This window comes from Pelobates fuscus, chromosome 3, assembly GCF_036172605.1.
Source record: "Pelobates fuscus isolate aPelFus1 chromosome 3, aPelFus1.pri, whole genome shotgun sequence".
NCBI classification, from domain to species: Eukaryota; Metazoa; Chordata; class Amphibia; order Anura; family Pelobatidae; genus Pelobates; species Pelobates fuscus.
The window spans coordinates 126,142,456-126,161,421 of NC_086319.1; the positions used below are offsets into that span (position 1 = coordinate 126,142,456).

At 42.5% G+C, this 18,966-nt stretch overlaps 1 protein-coding gene across 1 annotated transcript in view; it reads right to left on the reverse strand.

Moving 5' to 3' along the window:
• LOC134602511 (F-box/LRR-repeat protein 21-like) overlaps window positions 1-15,514 on the reverse strand; it is a 57,719-nt gene extending 42,205 nt beyond the window's left edge. The window contains exon 1 of the mRNA XM_063447452.1: window positions 15,341-15,514. The gene's annotated coding sequence lies outside the window, so the exon portion shown is untranslated. The remainder of the gene's footprint in view (window positions 1-15,340) is intronic.
• Between the last annotated feature and the right edge of the window lie 3,452 nt (window positions 15,515-18,966).

Sequence of the window (18,966 nt, forward strand, 5' to 3'; positions counted from 1 at the left end):
ACATAGCTGAAAAGAGACTTGCGTCTATCAAGTTCAGCCTTCCTCACATTTGTTTTTTGCCTTTGATCCAAAAGAAGGCAAAAAAAAAAAAACAGTTTGAAGCACTTCCAATTTTGCAACAAGCTAGGAAAAAAAATTCCTTCTTGACCCCAGAATGGCAGTCAGATTTATCCTTGGATCAAGCAGTTATTACCCTACATTGAAAGATTATATCCTTGAATATTCTGTTTTTGCAAGTATGCATCTAGTAGCTGTTTGAACTTCTGTATGGACTCTGATAAAACCACTTCTTCAGGCAGAGAATTCCACATCCTGATTGTTCTTACAGTAAAAAAACCTTTCCTTTGCCTTAGACAAAATCTTCTTTCTTCTAGTCTATAACAATGTGATTTATAGAACTCATTAGGGTTGGACATGGCTTGTTTTAATTCAAAATATGCAGGAGGGGCCAAACGATGGCGTCCCTAGTAAGCCAATGATGCACACTGAGGCTATTACAGAAGTAATATATTTTTTATAGTAATAATGATATTAATACAAAAATATTTTGATGATTTTTCTGGAAATACAGTTACTGCCCACTGTAGAGGTCATAATAATAGGAGTACCATTATGCCTTTCCCCAGTAATAGGGCACACTGTTTGCCTCTTACTTGTTGGGTGTCATGCCATTTGGCATGGCTGGCATTTGGCCATTTGGCATGGCTGCTGAACATCAACTGGCTTCTGCAGGACTGCAGAAAGCAGATTTTGATCCTGCTAGTAATTATGTGGCTGAGAGCATCAATTGAGCCAGCATTAGCCAGCCCGGAACTCTTATTACACCTCTGGTAGCAATATAAATTATCTAAGATCATGCAGCATTTCATACCGCAAACCCTGCACATATAGGATCCCTGGAACACTTAAAAACACTGAATTGGTCTTGGTGCATAGAATAACCCTTTAAATGCTATATATAAAATGGAAGAAGTATTTATGATGAATTTGACACTCACAGACGAAGTTCACAAACTCAGTACACAAACATGTATTCCTTTCACTATAGTGTTACATCTTTTTTAGATTCAGGACCACCATAACCATTCCATAACCATGTTCTTAGTTTGCAGAAATGCAGCTTAAGGAGTAACAGAACTGCAAGCATACACAGATAGACTAGTTATGTCTGTACAGCACTTTGCTGAAGATGTTATTTGTGCAAGGATTTCTATTAGTAGGATTATCAGAATCTGTCTGGACACTAAGTGATCTCTCCATGTTTACAGCCAGGACAAGTGATAATAATCTTACTGACATCAGTGCTGTGACGGTGAGCGAGTATTTCTGTTTTCATTAACCTGCATCTAACAAAGTCATTAAAGGGTACCTGGTGGAATGAGAGATAGAATAGGGAGAGGGATATCGTGTTTGTGTGCATTTTTATATGTGTTAGTGTGTGTGTGTGTGTGTGTGTATGTATGTTTAACAAAGTTTGCCATATGGGAGCAATATGGGAAGTGTCATGTTAATGCAGCAACACATAAGGCAATACATGTAGGGGACAATGTGAGTGTATATGGACAATGTGACCTTGTCAGGACCGGCAGCACTTTGCCTTCCTTCTCAACCTTAGTACTCTGAATGACTGGCTGTGTGGGGTATTAAGGCACACTGCCTCACTGGCCACTTACTGTTCCGCCTTGGAACAATAAGTATGGTAGGAGACAAAGCTAATTATAACTGGAGGGGATGTTCTAGGTCGTTAAAACAAGAAGGGATCGTAAACTAGGGAGGGATAACTTTGCACTTACATTGCACACACACACAGGAATACAGAACACAGACATACTGTACACAAATACTGACATTTCATGTGCACACAGGAACACTGACACCAACATACAGACATTACACATGCATATAGAAATACCAATTTATACACATACGGACAAACTGGAAAAAAAAAACGTACATAAAGTTGTGCTCATACAGAAGCACTAATGTGGTGGAATCTCGGTAAAAATAAATTTAGTAGGCCGAGATTACCACGTGGCATGTGTACGTGCATATGCTGACGTATCGATCAGTTGGTTGCACGTGGCAAGATACGATCAGTAGTGTACGGAGCATGTGCAAGAATACAGGATATAGTATTCCCCCTCCTCCATTGTGCTGGACAAGCCATGCGGTCAAACAGGAAGTTAATTCTTATTTGTGTTGATTGGTTAAGAGAATGTGCGGGTGGAGCTTAATATGGGAGGAGTTATATGCCTATATAAGGAGCCTGCACTATTGTCCGGGGCTCAGACTTTGCTGTATTTTGGTGACGCTAGTCCCTCTGAGTCCCGATCGGTGATCCAATAAAGAATCTCTTCCTTCCTGAAGAAACCTGTGTCCATCTCTCTGTGCTTGGCTTCCGTCAGTTTCTCCGGTATCATTTGGTGCATTGGCCGGGAAGCTCATCGTTCAACGGTAGCTGAGAGGCAGAGGCGTGAGACGGTCTATCTTGGCCCACGTTCTCTACGGCTGCACCCCTGAACTTCTGCGTGGACCTCCCTTCGTCTCGGCGCCACTGGTCTGTTGTCCAGGAGATCATCGGCCTCTACGTGAGAAGTGCTGGGGTGTCCCCGTCGATGAGTGTGAACTCAGGTTCAGGAACGAGGAGGTAAGATAACTGCTGTTTTAGACGGCAGGACCCGCTAGGGGTATACCGATTGTGCGGTAGGCCCAAAGGGGTTTTTGAATCTGTATCTGCCCCCTCTGTCGGAGGGAAGGAGCGAAGGCGCACCGCTCGATCGAACGCTCTTTAGTCAGACCGTTTGATTTGGTTAGTCAGGCAGGGCGCTCTGGTGTAAAATAAGCCCTAGCCGGACACCGGTGTCTTGTCTAGACTAGCGTTCTAGGGTGTATATTTTGTTCGCTAGGTCGGAGGGACCGGGAGACTAAGCGGCGTCTGTGTAAATCCGGTTCGCTAGTTCTCATCCTATCTGGGCTAAGTGGGAAGGCGTGTAAATTTGGAACCCACTAGACTTTTGATAGTGCGACTAAGAGGCGTCTGTGTAAATTCGGTTCTCTAGCTCGCTATATATGTGGTGATTGGGCAGTGTGGCTAACCAAAACGTATGTAGATTGTTTTTAGGTAGTCCATTCAAGGTACTGGCCAATAGTTTAGTTGGGAATTGTAAATGTGTTAACGATTGTTTTAGTAAAGTGTATATCTTGTTAGATAGCGCGAGCTCAGCCGTCTAGCGAGAGTGTTAATAGTGTGTTGCTGTATTATAGTGCACGGTACCATAACCCTGTATATTTACTGACATTGTATAATAAGTACTAATCATTGTCGTCCATTGCATGTTTAACACCATAACCACTAATAATTGTATTGTGACCTTAACTTGTGCTTTGACCTATGCTAACCGTACTGTAACCGCTATTTGTAAAAGACGATGTTACTGGGGTGTGTTATAGACGGGTAATTCGTATATAGAGAATTATAGCGTGGGTGACTGTATAGTTACGCCAAAGGGCATAATATTGATTATATAGTGACTGGTGTAACAGCTGTGTGTGTACGGGAATTCCCTGGGTGATTATTGTTATTGTGTACGTTTCACTTGGTAACCGTACCACGTGGTGCTGTTGCCAGAGGAAACGGGTGTGACTGTTGAATAAGTACGCGTGTATAGTATTCGTTGTCGACGACGTTCCATTGTTAAATATGGGTGCGTCGCAGTCAACGATTCCGGATCCCTTAGGATGTATGGTTAAGAATTTTAAAAAGGGATTCAAAGTTTGTGATTTTGGGGTAAAGATGTCTCCTGTACGTTTGGTCACTTTGTGTACTAGGGAGTGGCCTACTTTGGTTGCGGCATGGCCGCCACGTGGCAGTTTTGATCCAACTCTGGTACAGCGCTTACACGTGGCTGTATCAGGTAGGCCTGAACTTTACGGCCAGTTTCCTTATATTGACTGTTGGAGACAGGCCGTAAATGACTCGCCAAAATGGCTCCAGACATGCCACGAGGAGCAGTGTCGCCTCATGGTAGCTAGGACTTGTTCGTCCACTAGGACTGGTGTTAGGCCCATTTTGGACACGCCCCCTGAGTCCGAGATCCCTTTGCCGCCCCCTTACTTTCCGTTAAGAAGAAGTGACGCAAACGCAGGAAGCCCTGCACCCCTCCCCTCATTACCCTCATCCACTTCCGCTTCCTCCTCCAGTACAGGATCCACCCCCCCTCGTACTAAATCTCCCCTTCCGGAACCAGAACCCACCCCCATTAAAAACGAATATCCTGATTTGGCGCCACTTCAGACTTCCGGTCAAGCTTCATCTAGCTCGGCCCGAAGTGTTCTATTCACTACCTTTTCCCAAAACCAACCTCCCACATCCCCATACCCTATCTCTCCCCGACCGGAACCCATGACTGACGCTTCCCTACGTAGCCCCATCCAAACCCGACAGTTGACTGGTGCCCAACAATTAAAGCACTATCAGATGCCTCTTCGCTTAAATCCCGGGTCAGCTTATATCGATGCCGCAGGACAAATGGCACACGCTGACCCAGTCTTCGTATATGTCCCATTTACCACTACCGACCTTTTAAACTGGAAGACCCATAATTCCTCGTATACTGAGAAACCACAAGCCATGACTGATCTGTTCACCTCAATAGTACAGACGCACAATCCGACATGGGCTGATTGCCAGCAGTTACTAATGACTTTATTTAACAATGAGGAAAGGACAAGAATAAATCAGGCAGCCATTAAAGCATTAGAAGATAGAGCCCGTGCTTTGAACCAAGCTAATCCAGCAGCATGGGCCGCAACACACTATCCCAACACTGATCCCGATTGGAACGTAAATGGTGCTGATATGGTTCAACTTAGAGCCTATAGAGACGCTATAATTGCTGGCATGAAAGCCGGAGGAAAGAAAGCCATTAACATGTCGAAGACAGTTGAGGTGATTCAGAAAAGCGATGAAGCGCCCAGTGTCTTTTATGACCGATTATTGGAGGCGTACCGCTTGTACACCCCCTTTAATCCGGAAGACGCAGACAATTCCCGAATGGTTAACTCCGCCTTTGTCAGCCAAGCATACGGAGATATTAAGCGCAAGCTACAAAAGTTAGAAGGGTTTGCAGGTATGTCCATCACCCAACTAATGGAGGTAGCAAATAAGGTCTATATGAACAGGGATACAGAAAGTAAGAAAGAGGAAGAGCGCAAGATGCGTAAAAAGGCTGATATGCTAGCGGTAGCGATCGCAGGCGTAGATAGACGGGGCCCAGATAGAGGCGATAGTAGATGGAATGAGGAACCTCTAAGTAGAAATCAGTGCGCTTACTGTAGGGAAGAAGGGCATTGGAGAAATGAGTGTCCGCGAAGGGAACAGTCTGAGAAAGACAGACCTAGGACAGGTTATGGAAACTTTAGAGGCAGAGCGAGAGGTAGAGGAGGCCCCGGAGGGAGTAATGGTTATAGAGGGAGTAATGGGAACAGAGGAAGTGTTAGGGAAGACAGGTATATTCCAGCAGCGCGATAGAGAAGGTAGGGACTTCGTAGGATTGGCTGACACGGTCATGGAGGACTATTGATACCGACCGGGCTCCATCCCCCTTGGTCGAGCGGAGCCTATGGTCGATGTATCAATAGGGGGAAAAAGGAGCGCGTTCATGATCGACACTGGTGCTGAACATTCAGTGGTGACTAATCTAGTTGCTCCTCCATCTGGAAGGACTATTACTGTGATAGGAGCAACTGGAAGAAGTGCTGAAAGACCGGTTCTTAAAAGTCGACTCTGTACATTGGGAGGCCACGTAGTAAAACACCAATTCCTTTATATGCCTGAATGTCCAGTCCAATTGCTGGGACGTGATATGCTATCAAAATTACAAGCGCAGATTACGTTCCTACCAAATGGAACAACATCCTTAAAGTTTAATGGACCTTCAGGTATTATGACTTTATCCGTACCAAAGGAAGAAGAGTGGCGACTTTATACAGTGTTGACTAGCCAAAACCCTAGGAGTGATGAGACATTATTTAACATACCAGGAGTTTGGGCAGAGAACAACCCACCAGGACTGGCCCGCAATATTCCACCTATAAAAATTGAACTAAAACTTGGGGTTTATCCAGTAAGCCTAAGACAATACCACATCCCGCAGAAGGCTAAGAAGAACATCCAATCCTATCTGGATAAGTTCATACGGTATGGTATCCTAAAATTCTGTACTTCCCCCTGGAACACCCCATTGCTGCCTGTTCAAAAGCCCGGTACAGATGAGTATCGACCTGTGCAGGACTTGAGAGCAGTCAATGATGCGGTTGTTAGCATACATCCAGTTGTACCCAATCCATATAACCTGCTTGCTTTAATTCCGGGCGGGGCTACTTACTTCACAGTCTTAGATCTCAAAGATGCCTTCTTTTGCCTCCGAATTGCCGCAGAAAGTCAATGTATTTTCGCTTTCCAATGGGAGAACGCTGTAACGGGCTCAAAACGCCAAATGACTTGGACAAGACTGCCCCAAGGGTTTAAAAATTCACCTACCCTATTTGGTTCAGCCCTAAGTCAAGATCTATTGGATTTCGAGTCCATCCCAGGAGAGTGTGTCTTGTTACAATATGTAGATGACTTGTTGATAGCAGCAGTTACAAAAGAAATCTGTCAGCAAGCAACGCACGATCTACTACACATTCTCTGGAAGGCAGGATACAAGGTGTCCAGAAAGAAGGCTCAGTTGTGTTTGCCAACTGTCAAGTATCTGGGATTCCATATCTCTGAAGGTCAAAGGATTATGGGGCCAGAGAGAAAAGAAGCTGTCTGCCAAATACCAATACCCAAGAATAGAAGACAAGTGCGAGAATTCTTGGGGGCAGCAGGCTTCTGTAGGATATGGATTCCCAGCTATGCGATACTAGCAAAACCTCTGTACGCAGCTATCAAAGGTACAGAGCACGACCCCTTCTTATGGACCCAAGAACAGCAAACGGCATTTGAAGATGTGAAGAAGGCTTTGATGAGTGCCCCAGCATTAGGTCTACCTGATCACACACGACCATTCTACTTATATGTACACGAGCAAAGAAGAATGGCTGTGGGAGTATTGACACAGTACTTGGGATCATGGCAAAGACCTGTTGCCTACATGTCTAAGCAACTGGATGCAGTGGCCAGCGGACTTCCACCTTGTCTAAGAGCCGTAGCTGCAGCCGCCCTGCTAGTAGCTGAAGCCGATAAACTCACTCTGGGTCAAGAACTTTATGTACGAGTCCCACATGCAGTACAGACGTTGTTGGATTACAAAGGAAATCATTGGTTTAGTAACAGCCGTATGACCAAGTATCAAGCAATGTTGTGTGAAAACCCAAGAGTGCATTTAGAGACTGTAAACACCTTAAATCCAGCTACCCTTTTGCCACAACCTACTGAAAGTCAACATGATTGTTTGGAAGTAATGGATGAAGTATTTTCAAGTAGACCAGATCTTCGTGATTTTCCCATCCAGAACCCCGATGTTCAATATTACACCGACGGCAGTAGTTATGTGAAAGAAGGGATCCGCTATGCAGGATATGCAGTAACAACAATAGACAAGGTGATAGAAGCTCGGCCACTGGCGAAAGGAACATCAGCACAAAAGGCAGAATTGATAGCACTAACACGAGCGTTACAATTGGCTGAAGGTTTAAGAGTAAATATCTATACGGACTCTAAGTATGCGTTTTTAACCACTCATGCCCACGGAGCTTTGTATAAAGAAAGAGGACTACTGAATTCAGAAGGCAAAGAAATCAAGTACGCAGCTGAAATCCTACAACTATTGGAAGCAGTGTGGGAGCCGAAAGAAGTCGGTATCATACATTGTCGAGCGCATCTGAGAGGAGATGGTGATGTAACCAAAGGAAATCGGATGGCAGATAGTGCAGCTAAGCGTGCTGCTGAATCAGGAAGACAGGAGTATGTGGGGCATATAGCTGCTCTAATACCAACTCCACTGTCCCAATGGACTCCAGTTTATACAGCTCAAGAAGAGGAGTGGTTAAAGACTGAACCGGGAAAGTATTTGGAGAACAAGTGGTATCAGCTAGAAGATGGAAGAATAGTCATACCAGCATCACTAGCGGTAGAAATTGTCCAAAATTATCACAACGGGACACATTCTGGGAGAGACAGTACTGAAGAATCTCTCAGGAAACATTTCTACATACCAAGATTGTCCAACTTGACTCAGGCCATTGTACGCAGATGTGTAACGTGTGCTAAGAATAATGCAAGACAAGGACCAGTAAAGCCACCAGGAGTCCAGTTTATGGGGGGACTCCCCATGTCCGATCTACAAATAGACTTTACAGTGATGCCTAAATCGGGTGGACATCGTTACCTGCTGGTAATTGTGTGCACCTATTCAGGCTGGGTAGAAGCATGTCCTACTCGTACAGAGAAAGCAGGAGAACTTGTAAGATTCCTGCTACGAGAAATAATACCTCGATATGGACTACCCTGTTCTATAGGATCGGACAATGGTCCAGCTTTTGTTCACCAGTGCCTACAACAACTGACTCATATGCTTGGTATAAAGTGGAGGCTTCATACTGCATATAGACCCCAGAGTTCTGGTAAGGTAGAGAGAATGAATAGAACTATTAAGAACCAGTTGGCTAAAATGTGTCAGGAAACCCAACTTAAGTGGAACGTTCTCTTACCTATAGCTCTATTGCGAATCCGCAGTACCCCTACCAGAAGGATGGGCCTCTCTCCTTTTGAAATTATGTATGGACGACCACCTCCCGTACTTGGTAACTTAAGGGGGGATTTGAGTCAGTTGGGAGAAGGAATTACTCGGCAGCAGGTTGTAGAATTGGGTAAGACTATGGAGGAGGTACAGAAATGGGTACAAGATAGATTACCTGTGAATATTTATCCCCCTGTTCATAGTTATCATCCAGGAGACCAAGTGTGGATTAAAGAGTGGAATAATGTACCGTTAGGGCCCAAGTGGAGAGGTCCTTATGTTGTTCTTTTGTCTACCCCTACAGCGATAAAAGTAGCCGAAGTGACTCCGTGGATACATCACTCCAGGGTTAAACCAGCAGCAGTCGATTCTTGGCAAGTTACAGCAGATCCAGAGAATCCCTGCAAGATCCGGTTGAAACGTACTACTCAGTCGGAGTAACGAGGAATTATTGTGGATTACAAATTTTATTGTTACAGGTGTGAGTGAGAAGGCCATAATAAAGCCTGTCCTCTTACCAACACATAGTGTATAAGCCAGGAAAGTCTCGAAGGGACACCTGTGAAGACGAGCAGGACTCCATTCCCTGCAGCCCTCACATCCTGGAAGCTGAGGTTCCATCGCACGGACGAAGACTGAGGATGACGGCGAAAGATGTGCTTTTGATTGTGTTTATTTACATGTGTTTTTATATTCAGGAAGGTAGAGGTACCGACACTCCTAGCTGTGAGGTATGCATTAAGACTACGAGAACAGGTAACCATATTTCCCAAACCCTAATTTGGCATTCACAATACGAGTGTAAAGGAGATGTATCGAGATGTAGATACTTAAATATAGACTATAGTGTGTGCCATTTAGGAGTAGGAGAACCTAAGTGCTTCAGTCCGGAGTATCAACCTCGTACAATTTGGTTGACTCTCAGGAATGGAGATCCTCAGGGGACCCTAATTAACAAGACGGTGTTAGAATCCGTACATTCTTCGGGTGTTCTGCTATTTGATGCGTGCAAAGCGATATCGAGTGGTAGAAAGCCGTGGAATGTATGTGGGGATCTTAGATGGGAGAGGACGTATGGGTCTAATGATAAATATATTTGTCCCAGTAGTAAAAATAAATATGTGAGTCCTAGATGCCCAAATAAAGACTATAACTTTTGCCCATATTGGTCTTGTGTGGGGTGGGCGACTTGGGGACAGACAGTAGACAAAGACATGATAGTGACTAAGTTGCCGACTAGCCCTTATTGTAAGTCTATGGAATGCAACCCAGTCCATATACTTATTAATAACCCCGACAAGTTCCTAGATAAGTATGGCAATTTATTTGGGTTTCAGATATACGGGACGGGTTTAGATCCTGGGACATTATTGTTTATAGGAATAGAGACTGATACGGTATCCTCCCAGACTCATCAAGTATACCATTCCTTTTATGAAGAGATGAGTATAGATAATAAGATCCCCCATAACGCTAAAAACCTGTTCATTGATCTAGCTGAAAGTATTGCCGGTAGTCTTAATGTTACCAACTGCTATGTGTGTGGAGGTACTAACATGGGAGACCAATGGCCTTGGGAAGCAAAGGAGGTAATGTCCGGTTCTGAGGCAGTTGACCAATTAATATCTACACAAGCCGATTATCATATGAGTGTTAGAGGTAAATCTGAGTGGAGATTAAAGACCTCCATCATAGGTTATGTTTGCATAGCAAGGAAAGGAATAATGTATAATACTTCTGTAGGAGAATTAACTTGTCTAGGGCAAAAAGCTTATGATGATGATACAAAGAATACAACTTGGTGGTCGGCTTCAAATGTCTCAGAACCATCAAACCCGTTTGCTAGATACGCCAATTTAAAGGATGTGTGGTTTGATCTATCTATCACATCTACCTGGAGAGCCCCAGCAAATTTGTACTGGATCTGTGGTAAGAAAGCCTATTCGGAGCTGCCACAGGACTGGGAAGGGGCATGTGTGTTGGGTATGCTCAAACCATCCTTCTTCTTGTTACCGATTGAAACAGGTGAGACTTTAGGTGTTAAAGTGTATGATGTGAATCATAGGAAGAAAAGGGGACCCATAGAGATAGGCACCTGGGAAGATAATGAATGTCCTCCCCAGCGTATTATAGATTATTATGGGCCAGCCACGTGGGCTGAGGATGGTACCTTTGGTTATAGAACCCCTATTTATATGCTCAACCGTATTATAAGATTACAGGCGGTGGTTGAGATTATCACAAATGAGACATCACAAGCGCTCAATCTTCTAGCGAAGCATAACACCAGGATGAGGACAGCAGTCTACCAAAATAGATTAGCCTTGGATTACCTTTTGGCAGTAGAGGGAGGTGTATGTGGGAAGTTTAACCTAAGCAATTGCTGTCTTCAAATAGACGACGAAGGGCAAGCAATAGCTGAGCTTACTAGCCATATGGTTAAACTAGCGCATGTGCCTACTCAAGTATGGAAAGGGTACAATCCAAGTAGTTGGTTTGGTAGCTGGTATGAGTGGTTTGGAGGGCTTAAGGCAGTGGTAGGTGGAGTCCTACTGATTTTACTGTTGTGTCTACTCCTACCGTGTCTTATACCCTTAGTAGTTAGGTCTGTGCAAAGCCTGATAGGAAGTATAGCAGAGAGGAAGGCTGCTGCACAGATAATGGCGATATATAAGTATAAGGCTCTAGATCAAGGAGAACCAATGCAGGAAGATGAGTGTTAAAAGATTCACATCATAAGATAAGTCTGGTCTGGTTCAAGGTAACTTGCGGTGTAAGCAAAACTAAGGTTATGTGATGCCTCAAGTAATTGTAAAATATCAAGAGGCATCAAAGGGGGGAATGTGGTGGAATCTCGGTAAAAATAAATTTAGTAGGCCGAGATTACCACGTGGCATGTGTACGTGCATATGCTGACGTATCGATCAGTTGGTTGCACGTGGCAAGATACGATCAGTAGTGTACGGAGCATGTGCAAGAATACAGGATATAGTATTCCCCCTCCTCCATTGTGCTGGACAAGCCATGCGGTCAAACAGGAAGTTAATTCTTATTTGTGTTGATTGGTTAAGAGAATGTGCGGGTGGAGCTTAATATGGGAGGAGTTATATGCCTATATAAGGAGCCTGCACTATTGTCCGGGGCTCAGACTTTGCTGTATTTTGGTGACGCTAGTCCCTCTGAGTCCCGATCGGTGATCCAATAAAGAATCTCTTCCTTCCTGAAGAAACCTGTGTCCATCTCTCTGTGCTTGGCTTCCGTCAGTTTCTCCGGTATCACTAACATACATCCACTGACAGTTCACACACAGAATCAACTGTTACACATTGACACTGTTCACACAGTACATGATAATATTTTATTCCCTCATATCTTAAAGCATTTCTGCTTTACTTGGATATAAAAGTCACTTATGAGGTTAACAGTCACAAACAATCTCCTGATTAACATCCTGATTTTGGAGGGCTAGTCTAAGTTCTCGGATCCTATCTTGCAGTCACAAAGCGAGACACCAGGGAACCGTCCCCAGAAAGTGTAGTGCAAGTGCATCATTAGGACTAGGAATCCTACCGAGCACTGAAGCAGTGCTCTCTGCATGGTCTGCCCTCAGTGGGCCAGGCTGCTTGATTGGCAGATAGCCTGGCCTGCACTCATGCCAGGCTGACCTGCCAGTAAATTAATCTGTCCCACCTAATTTCTCAGCAGATCCACCCCCTTTTGGGAGGAGCAAGTGATACCATTGTGTCACTGGCCTGTCACTCTTTACCCCTCCCACCGGTTTATAGATATCAGATTAATTTGTAAACTGAAGAAGAAAAACATGAAAGAGTTCCTATAATCTTGTCTGTAATTTAGCATCTGCTTTGTCTATGAAAGACGTCACAGACAGAGCATCCCATAAGGGCCTTACATCGGTAAACAGGATGTCATTTCTAGCAATGTGTTCTAAACAAGGAATTGATTTACAAATCCCCTTTGTCACCCTGACCTGCAGTAATCATGATCCAGATACTTAGAGGGATCTTGCTTCTGCTTCTAATCCATGTACCTTTTCTGAATGCGTCATTTGTGACCCAAAAACACGACTTGATCTTACCAAGAATTAACTGACATAGTTATTGTTCTTTCTTGCATTTCAAGGGTAAAAACTTAACAGAAGCTTAATAATAATAATAATAATAATAATAATAATAATAATCTTTCTTTTTATAAAGCTAGCCATCCCCAGGGGACTCAAAGTGCAATATGCTTTCTGAAGAAACCAATTCGAAAGATAGTAAATAGATAAATATTGTATAATGTTATCCATAGAAAAATCTAGCACTTTAGCACAGTGAAAGCTGAAAGACTAGAGAACATTTTAACAGAGTGAATTATTATACAGACAAAAATAAACAATATATTTTGACAAGACGAGGTGATCTAACTAAACAGCTAGTTAAGAAAATGAGTCTTAAAGAGCAGATATGGTGCGATTAAATCTACAATACTGCTTAAAGGGACACTCCAGACACCAAAACAACTTAATCTAAAGGGAGTTGTTATGGTTCCAGGAGCCCCCCAGAGGTACTCAAGGGGTTAAACCACTCCAGCGGCGATTTACACTCCCGCCCCTGTTGGCATCCGGCTTCTGAAATTTCACTTTCACAAAACACGGAGTGCCACCGGGCAGGGGTGCTGCTGATTGGCTGAGAGCGGTCAGCTGGCGCTCCCAGCAAATCAGTGACAAAACGGGCTTGGAAAAGGTACATGGGGAGTCACTGATTGCCTGAGAGTGTTAGCATCTCTTGGAGTTAAACTTTTCGAGTATGATTTAACCTCTTGAGGTAAAAATGCCTCCAGGTGCCTTCTTAATTTAGATTAAGTTGTTTTGGTGCCTGGTCTCTTTAATGGGCCACTTCACAAAACCAGCACACCTTTGCACTGTTCAACCATTTTGGCTCTGAGAGTGGTTCAGAACTGTAGCAGAATTTTGGGCTGTCTGTATGAATTGTTTACCGTTGAGTTTAGCTTGCCGAACTACAGGTTGAGGCCTTGTTGAGAGCTTAATATGGCACTCCAAACCCCTAAAGCACTTTAGCTTATTGAAAAGAGTGTGTCCTATTTTTTCATTTCCCCAAAAAGTTCTGATTTCAACAGAAATTTACACTTTTATAAATGAACCTGGTTACACCGTCCTGACTTTCAAGGAGACAGGTCCCATTACCTTCTGGTTTGGTTAGCTCAATCGAGCTTAACTCAAGAGGCAGCAATTACTCAAAACACCTGCTTTGCAAAGACTTTACATTGAGTGGCATTGTAATGTCTGTGATTGGACAGCCACAGAAAGTCTGGGCAGGGTGAGAAGGGGAGGACTTGCAAAGGTTGCAGACAACAGATCTGCAGGCTTTACAAACTGTTTTTAGATAAAACCCTTGGGCAGCAGGCAAAGTCTAAACAGTTGGAGCTGCAGTGGGAGGTGTAAAAACTAGTATATGTTGATTTAATAATATTTTGTAATCGCCTCCCGCACTCCAGAAAAACTGCAGCTGGATGGAGTTAAAGGGCTCTGTGCAGGGTTGGAGTTACTAAAAATTGCCCCAGCTTCTTTACAGGAGCCCAAGGTATTGACCTCTAATTAGGCATTTAAATGCCTTTTTAAAGAGACGCTTCTAGTGCTGCAAGAAGCTCATCACTAATATTCATCGCATCAAATTAAGGGGAGTCCCAGGTATCCATTCATACTGGGGTTGGTGGTAAAAGCACAAATTTAACCCTGCTCACACCGCAATCTTTTAATAGAAGTTAAATGTCCATTTAAAGAACTTCCAGTGCTGCAAACAGCTCATCTAAAAGTCTGGGGCCACAAAAATGACCCCAACAGACAGAGGGGAGCTCCAGGTTTCCGCTGATACCTGGGACTCCCTAGTGTGAGCAGGGATGTAACTCTGCACACACCAAATATGCCAGGCTTTCTATGCCGGCCTAAAGACATTAAAACATTTACATAGGACGGCATAAAAAGCCCTAACGTTGTTAAGGGGTTAAAAACCCACCAACCATAACACGGTGTCATGTGTACCCTACTTATTTACTACGCCCTGTATGCTCATGTGAACCAGTTGTTTTTATTCTCACCAAAACATGCAATAGAAAAATAAATATATACATTGGATAATTAGGTTATGCACAAATTATACAAATTACAGTTTCATGCAAAAACATGACTTTCCCAAATCTTTACACACAGATTACAGGAAATACGAATATGCAAACCTACAGCAAACAGGCACGTTGTTATGTTCAATTCAGCTGGGTAGACTGGTTAACAAATAACTTTTTAAAAAATTTCTCACTTTGTCATATGAATGCTCTCTGTATATGGGTCAACACACAAACACTGCAGTAGAGGCCAGAAATAGAACTGTAAACATACCACTTATACAATACAAATAGATTTAGTCACTACATTAGTAAAATCTAAAAAGGAATTTCAGAACACAAACATTCTAAGCTATATCTCCAGATTTGGAGCTATATCTCCAGTTTGAACCCAATATTTGCGGATTCCTTGTAAATTCTGTTCTGTGAATAAACCCAAGGTAAAATCTGCATTATATTTTAGTAATACATACCCGTTCTATGTCGTTAAACTATGTAGGATAGAGTGGTGGTTATTAACACGCCTGTTCTTGTCTTTGGAAGATCACGGTCTACGTGTGCTTATGTCCTTACAGCTTCCCTTTCTGTGCATCTCTTCCCTCCTCCCAGTCTTTTTTCTCAGGCAAAAAGTAGGTCACTATGTCCACAACAACGCAGGAAGGAGGAGATCTGGCTCACCTCCAATTTTTTCACACATCACTGAAATAGATCACCAGCAGGGGTTTAAAGCCTGAATTTTTGATATTGGTAAACAGTACATCTTCTCCCCCGCCCCAAGACAGGTGATTAACTCCTTAAGGACTGAGCCAAATGTACACGTTGTGATCAAAACAAAATGTAAACAAAACCTTGAATTTGCGCTATATGTCTGTTCAGGCGTAATTCACCTCTTCAATATTATGTGCACCCACACTTATTATATATCATTTTATTCAGGGCAGGGGAAACAGGCCTTTTATTTAACATCAAATATTTAGGTATGAAACATAATTTAATATGAATAAAATATAAAGAAAATGGAGAAAATAAGATTTTTTAAAACTTGTTTTAGTTCTACGTGACATTTTAACTGTGAATGTCATAATACTGTTTGCTTATACTGCAATAAAATACACATATTTGTATGTCTCACGTGTAAAACAGTACCCCCTATGTACAGTTTTTATGGTGTTTTGGGAAGTTACAGGGTCAAATGTAGCATGTTAAATTTTTCATTTTTTTCACATTGAAATTCGCCAGATTGGTTATGTTGCCTTTGAGACCATATGGTAGGAGGGCCAGAACGGCAGCAGGGGGACTCCCTGGGATGCCAGGTGAGTCCCCCCACCGCGATTGCCGGGGTGGGATCGCCGGTTACCGGGTAAGTACATAGGACGGCGGGGACGTGCTATGCCGCCCACCGGCGTTTAGAGCCGGGTCCCCAAAGACGACATAGCACGCCCACCGTCCTTTAGGGGTTGAAGAATAAATAGTAATGTATAAAAACCTTAGTTTCTTTGTGTTTCCTCAGGTAATTTTTTTATGTTGTCACATTGTCTGAAAAACAAACCAGTTTGTTTTTATTTCTCATAAAAAAAGTTGATAATTAGATATAGAGGCTTTGTGGTTTTATATTCAGTGGATCTATAAAAAACTGGAAAACTTTTATGTCTCATGCTACATTGTGCATTAAAACGGTGTGTGGCAAAATGTATGTAAGATACAGATATGGGATTTTTATATTTATAATATTGTTCATACTAATGAATTAAGACAAAATGCTGAAAAACGTTTTTAACATACAGGGTTACTCACCAATGTGAGAATTGTCATGAATTTAAAGTGCATTCAAAGTGAATTTCAGGTTTTAGACATAAATAGCTAAACTGGAGGCATATGTGATTTGGAAAATTATTATTATTTATGAAGCGCCAACAAATCCTGTAGCGCTGTACAACGGGTGGACTAACCGACAGGTATTTGATATGGTTATCAGCAAAAATCAGCACGGTTTTATGAAGCACAGGTCATGTCAAACTAACTTGATTGCGTTCTACGAAGAAGTAAGTAGAAGTATAGATCAGGGTGTTGCAGTGGATGTGATCTATTTGGATTTTGCCAAGGCATTTGATACAGTTCCACACAAAAGATTAGTGTTCAAACTCAAGGAAATCGGTCTCGATGAAAATGCTTGTTCTTGGGTAGAACATTGGCTTAAAAACAGAATACAAAGAGTTGTCGTTAATGGTAAATTTTCAAGCTGGACAGAGGTGGCAAGTGGTGTCCCTCAGGGGTCTGTTCTGGGACCCCTTCTATTTAACATTTTTATAAATGATCTTGAAGACAGCATTGAAAGTCATGTTTCAGTGTTTGCAGATGACACAAAACTTTGTAAAATAATACAATGTGAGCAAGATATTACTTTGCTGCAGAAGGATTTAGATAGACTGGAGGACTGGGCACTCAAATGGCAGATGAAATTTAATGTTGAAAAATGCAAAGTTATGCACTTCGGCGTAAAGAATACACAAGCAACGTATCCCCTTAATGGAAGCGAATTAGGGATAACAACACACGAAAAGGACTTGGGAATTGTTATAGACAACAAACTATGCAACAATGTGCAATGTCAATCAGCAGTGGCCAAGGCCAGTAAGGTATTGTCATGCATGAAAAAGGGCATTCATTCTCGGGACGAGAATATCATTTTGCCTCTCTATAAATCACTGGTAAGACCACATATTGAATATGCTGTGCAATTTTGGGCACCTGTTCTAAAGAAGGATATCATGGCACTAGAAAAAGTGCAGAGGCGGGCTACAAAATTAATAAAAGGAATGGAACATATCAGCTATGAAGAAAGGTTAACAAATTTAAACCTATTTAGTTTAGAAAAACGTCGCCTGAGAGGGGATATGATAACATTATACAAATATATTCGGGGCCAATACAAACCATTGTGTGGAAATCTATTCACAAACCGGACTTTACATAGGACACGAGGCCATGCGTTTAGACTGGAAGAAAGAAGATTTCGTCTAAGGCAAAGGAAAGTTTTTTTTACTGTAAGAACAATCAGGATGTGGAATTCTCTGCCTGAAGAAGTGGTTTTATCAGAGTCCATACAGATGTTCAAACAGCTACTAGATGCATACTTGCAAAGACAGAATATTCAAGGATATAATCTTTCAATGTAGGGTAATAACTGCTTGATTCAAGGATAAATCTGACTGCCATTCTGGGGTCAAGAAGGAATTTTTTGTCCTAGCTTGTTGCAAAATTGTGCTTCAAACTGGGTTTTTTTTTTTTTTTTTTTCTTTTGGATCAACAGCAAAAAACAGGTGTGAGGAAGGCTGAACTTGATGGACGCAAGTCTCTTTTCAGCTATCTAACTATGTAACTATGTAACTATGTAACCAGACGAGTTGGACGACAGGTAAAGAGGGAGTTGAGGGCCATGCTTAAATGAGCTCACATGGTAGAGGATGTAGCCAGGTCTGCTCTTTGGTTCCTAAATTTGAAATTCACTTCAAACTTATTTTCAATTCCTGACAATTCTCACTGTAGTAAATAACCCTGACAAACTGCAGATTTTTTATTTTTTTAATTTTACATCAATTATTGTAAATAATTAAAGAGTTTCTTCAACCCTTCCTGGTCAATAGTTACATTTACTTTAGAATGCCCTAATGGCCATTGCTAACTATGTCCCCATTATTATACAGCAGTAAAATAATAATATATCCACCTGGAATCCAGTGTCGGGCAAAGCTCCTGGTGCCTACTTCCACCCCCTTATCAGATGTCACCAAGGGCCTCGCGCGGTCCAGTCAAATGCTTCTCTATAACCATTTCAGTGTGGAATAGAGTTTCTGTTTAAATCACGTGTGCTAGGGGTGTAACTAGCCCCAAAAGTGCAGTTTACATTGTATGTGTAGTGTTTCAAGCAGAAAAAGCTGCATATACAGACTCCTACCACCATGACCATCTTTCTCTTAGCAAGTCACCTATTAGTTTGAATCTCATCCACTTCATCTAAAGTGGGATTTGCCCTCCCTGCTTCCCCAAGTTAGTTTCTTCAATGGTGCCCTCCCTCCTAAGCTGCCAGTCTCCCCTAACC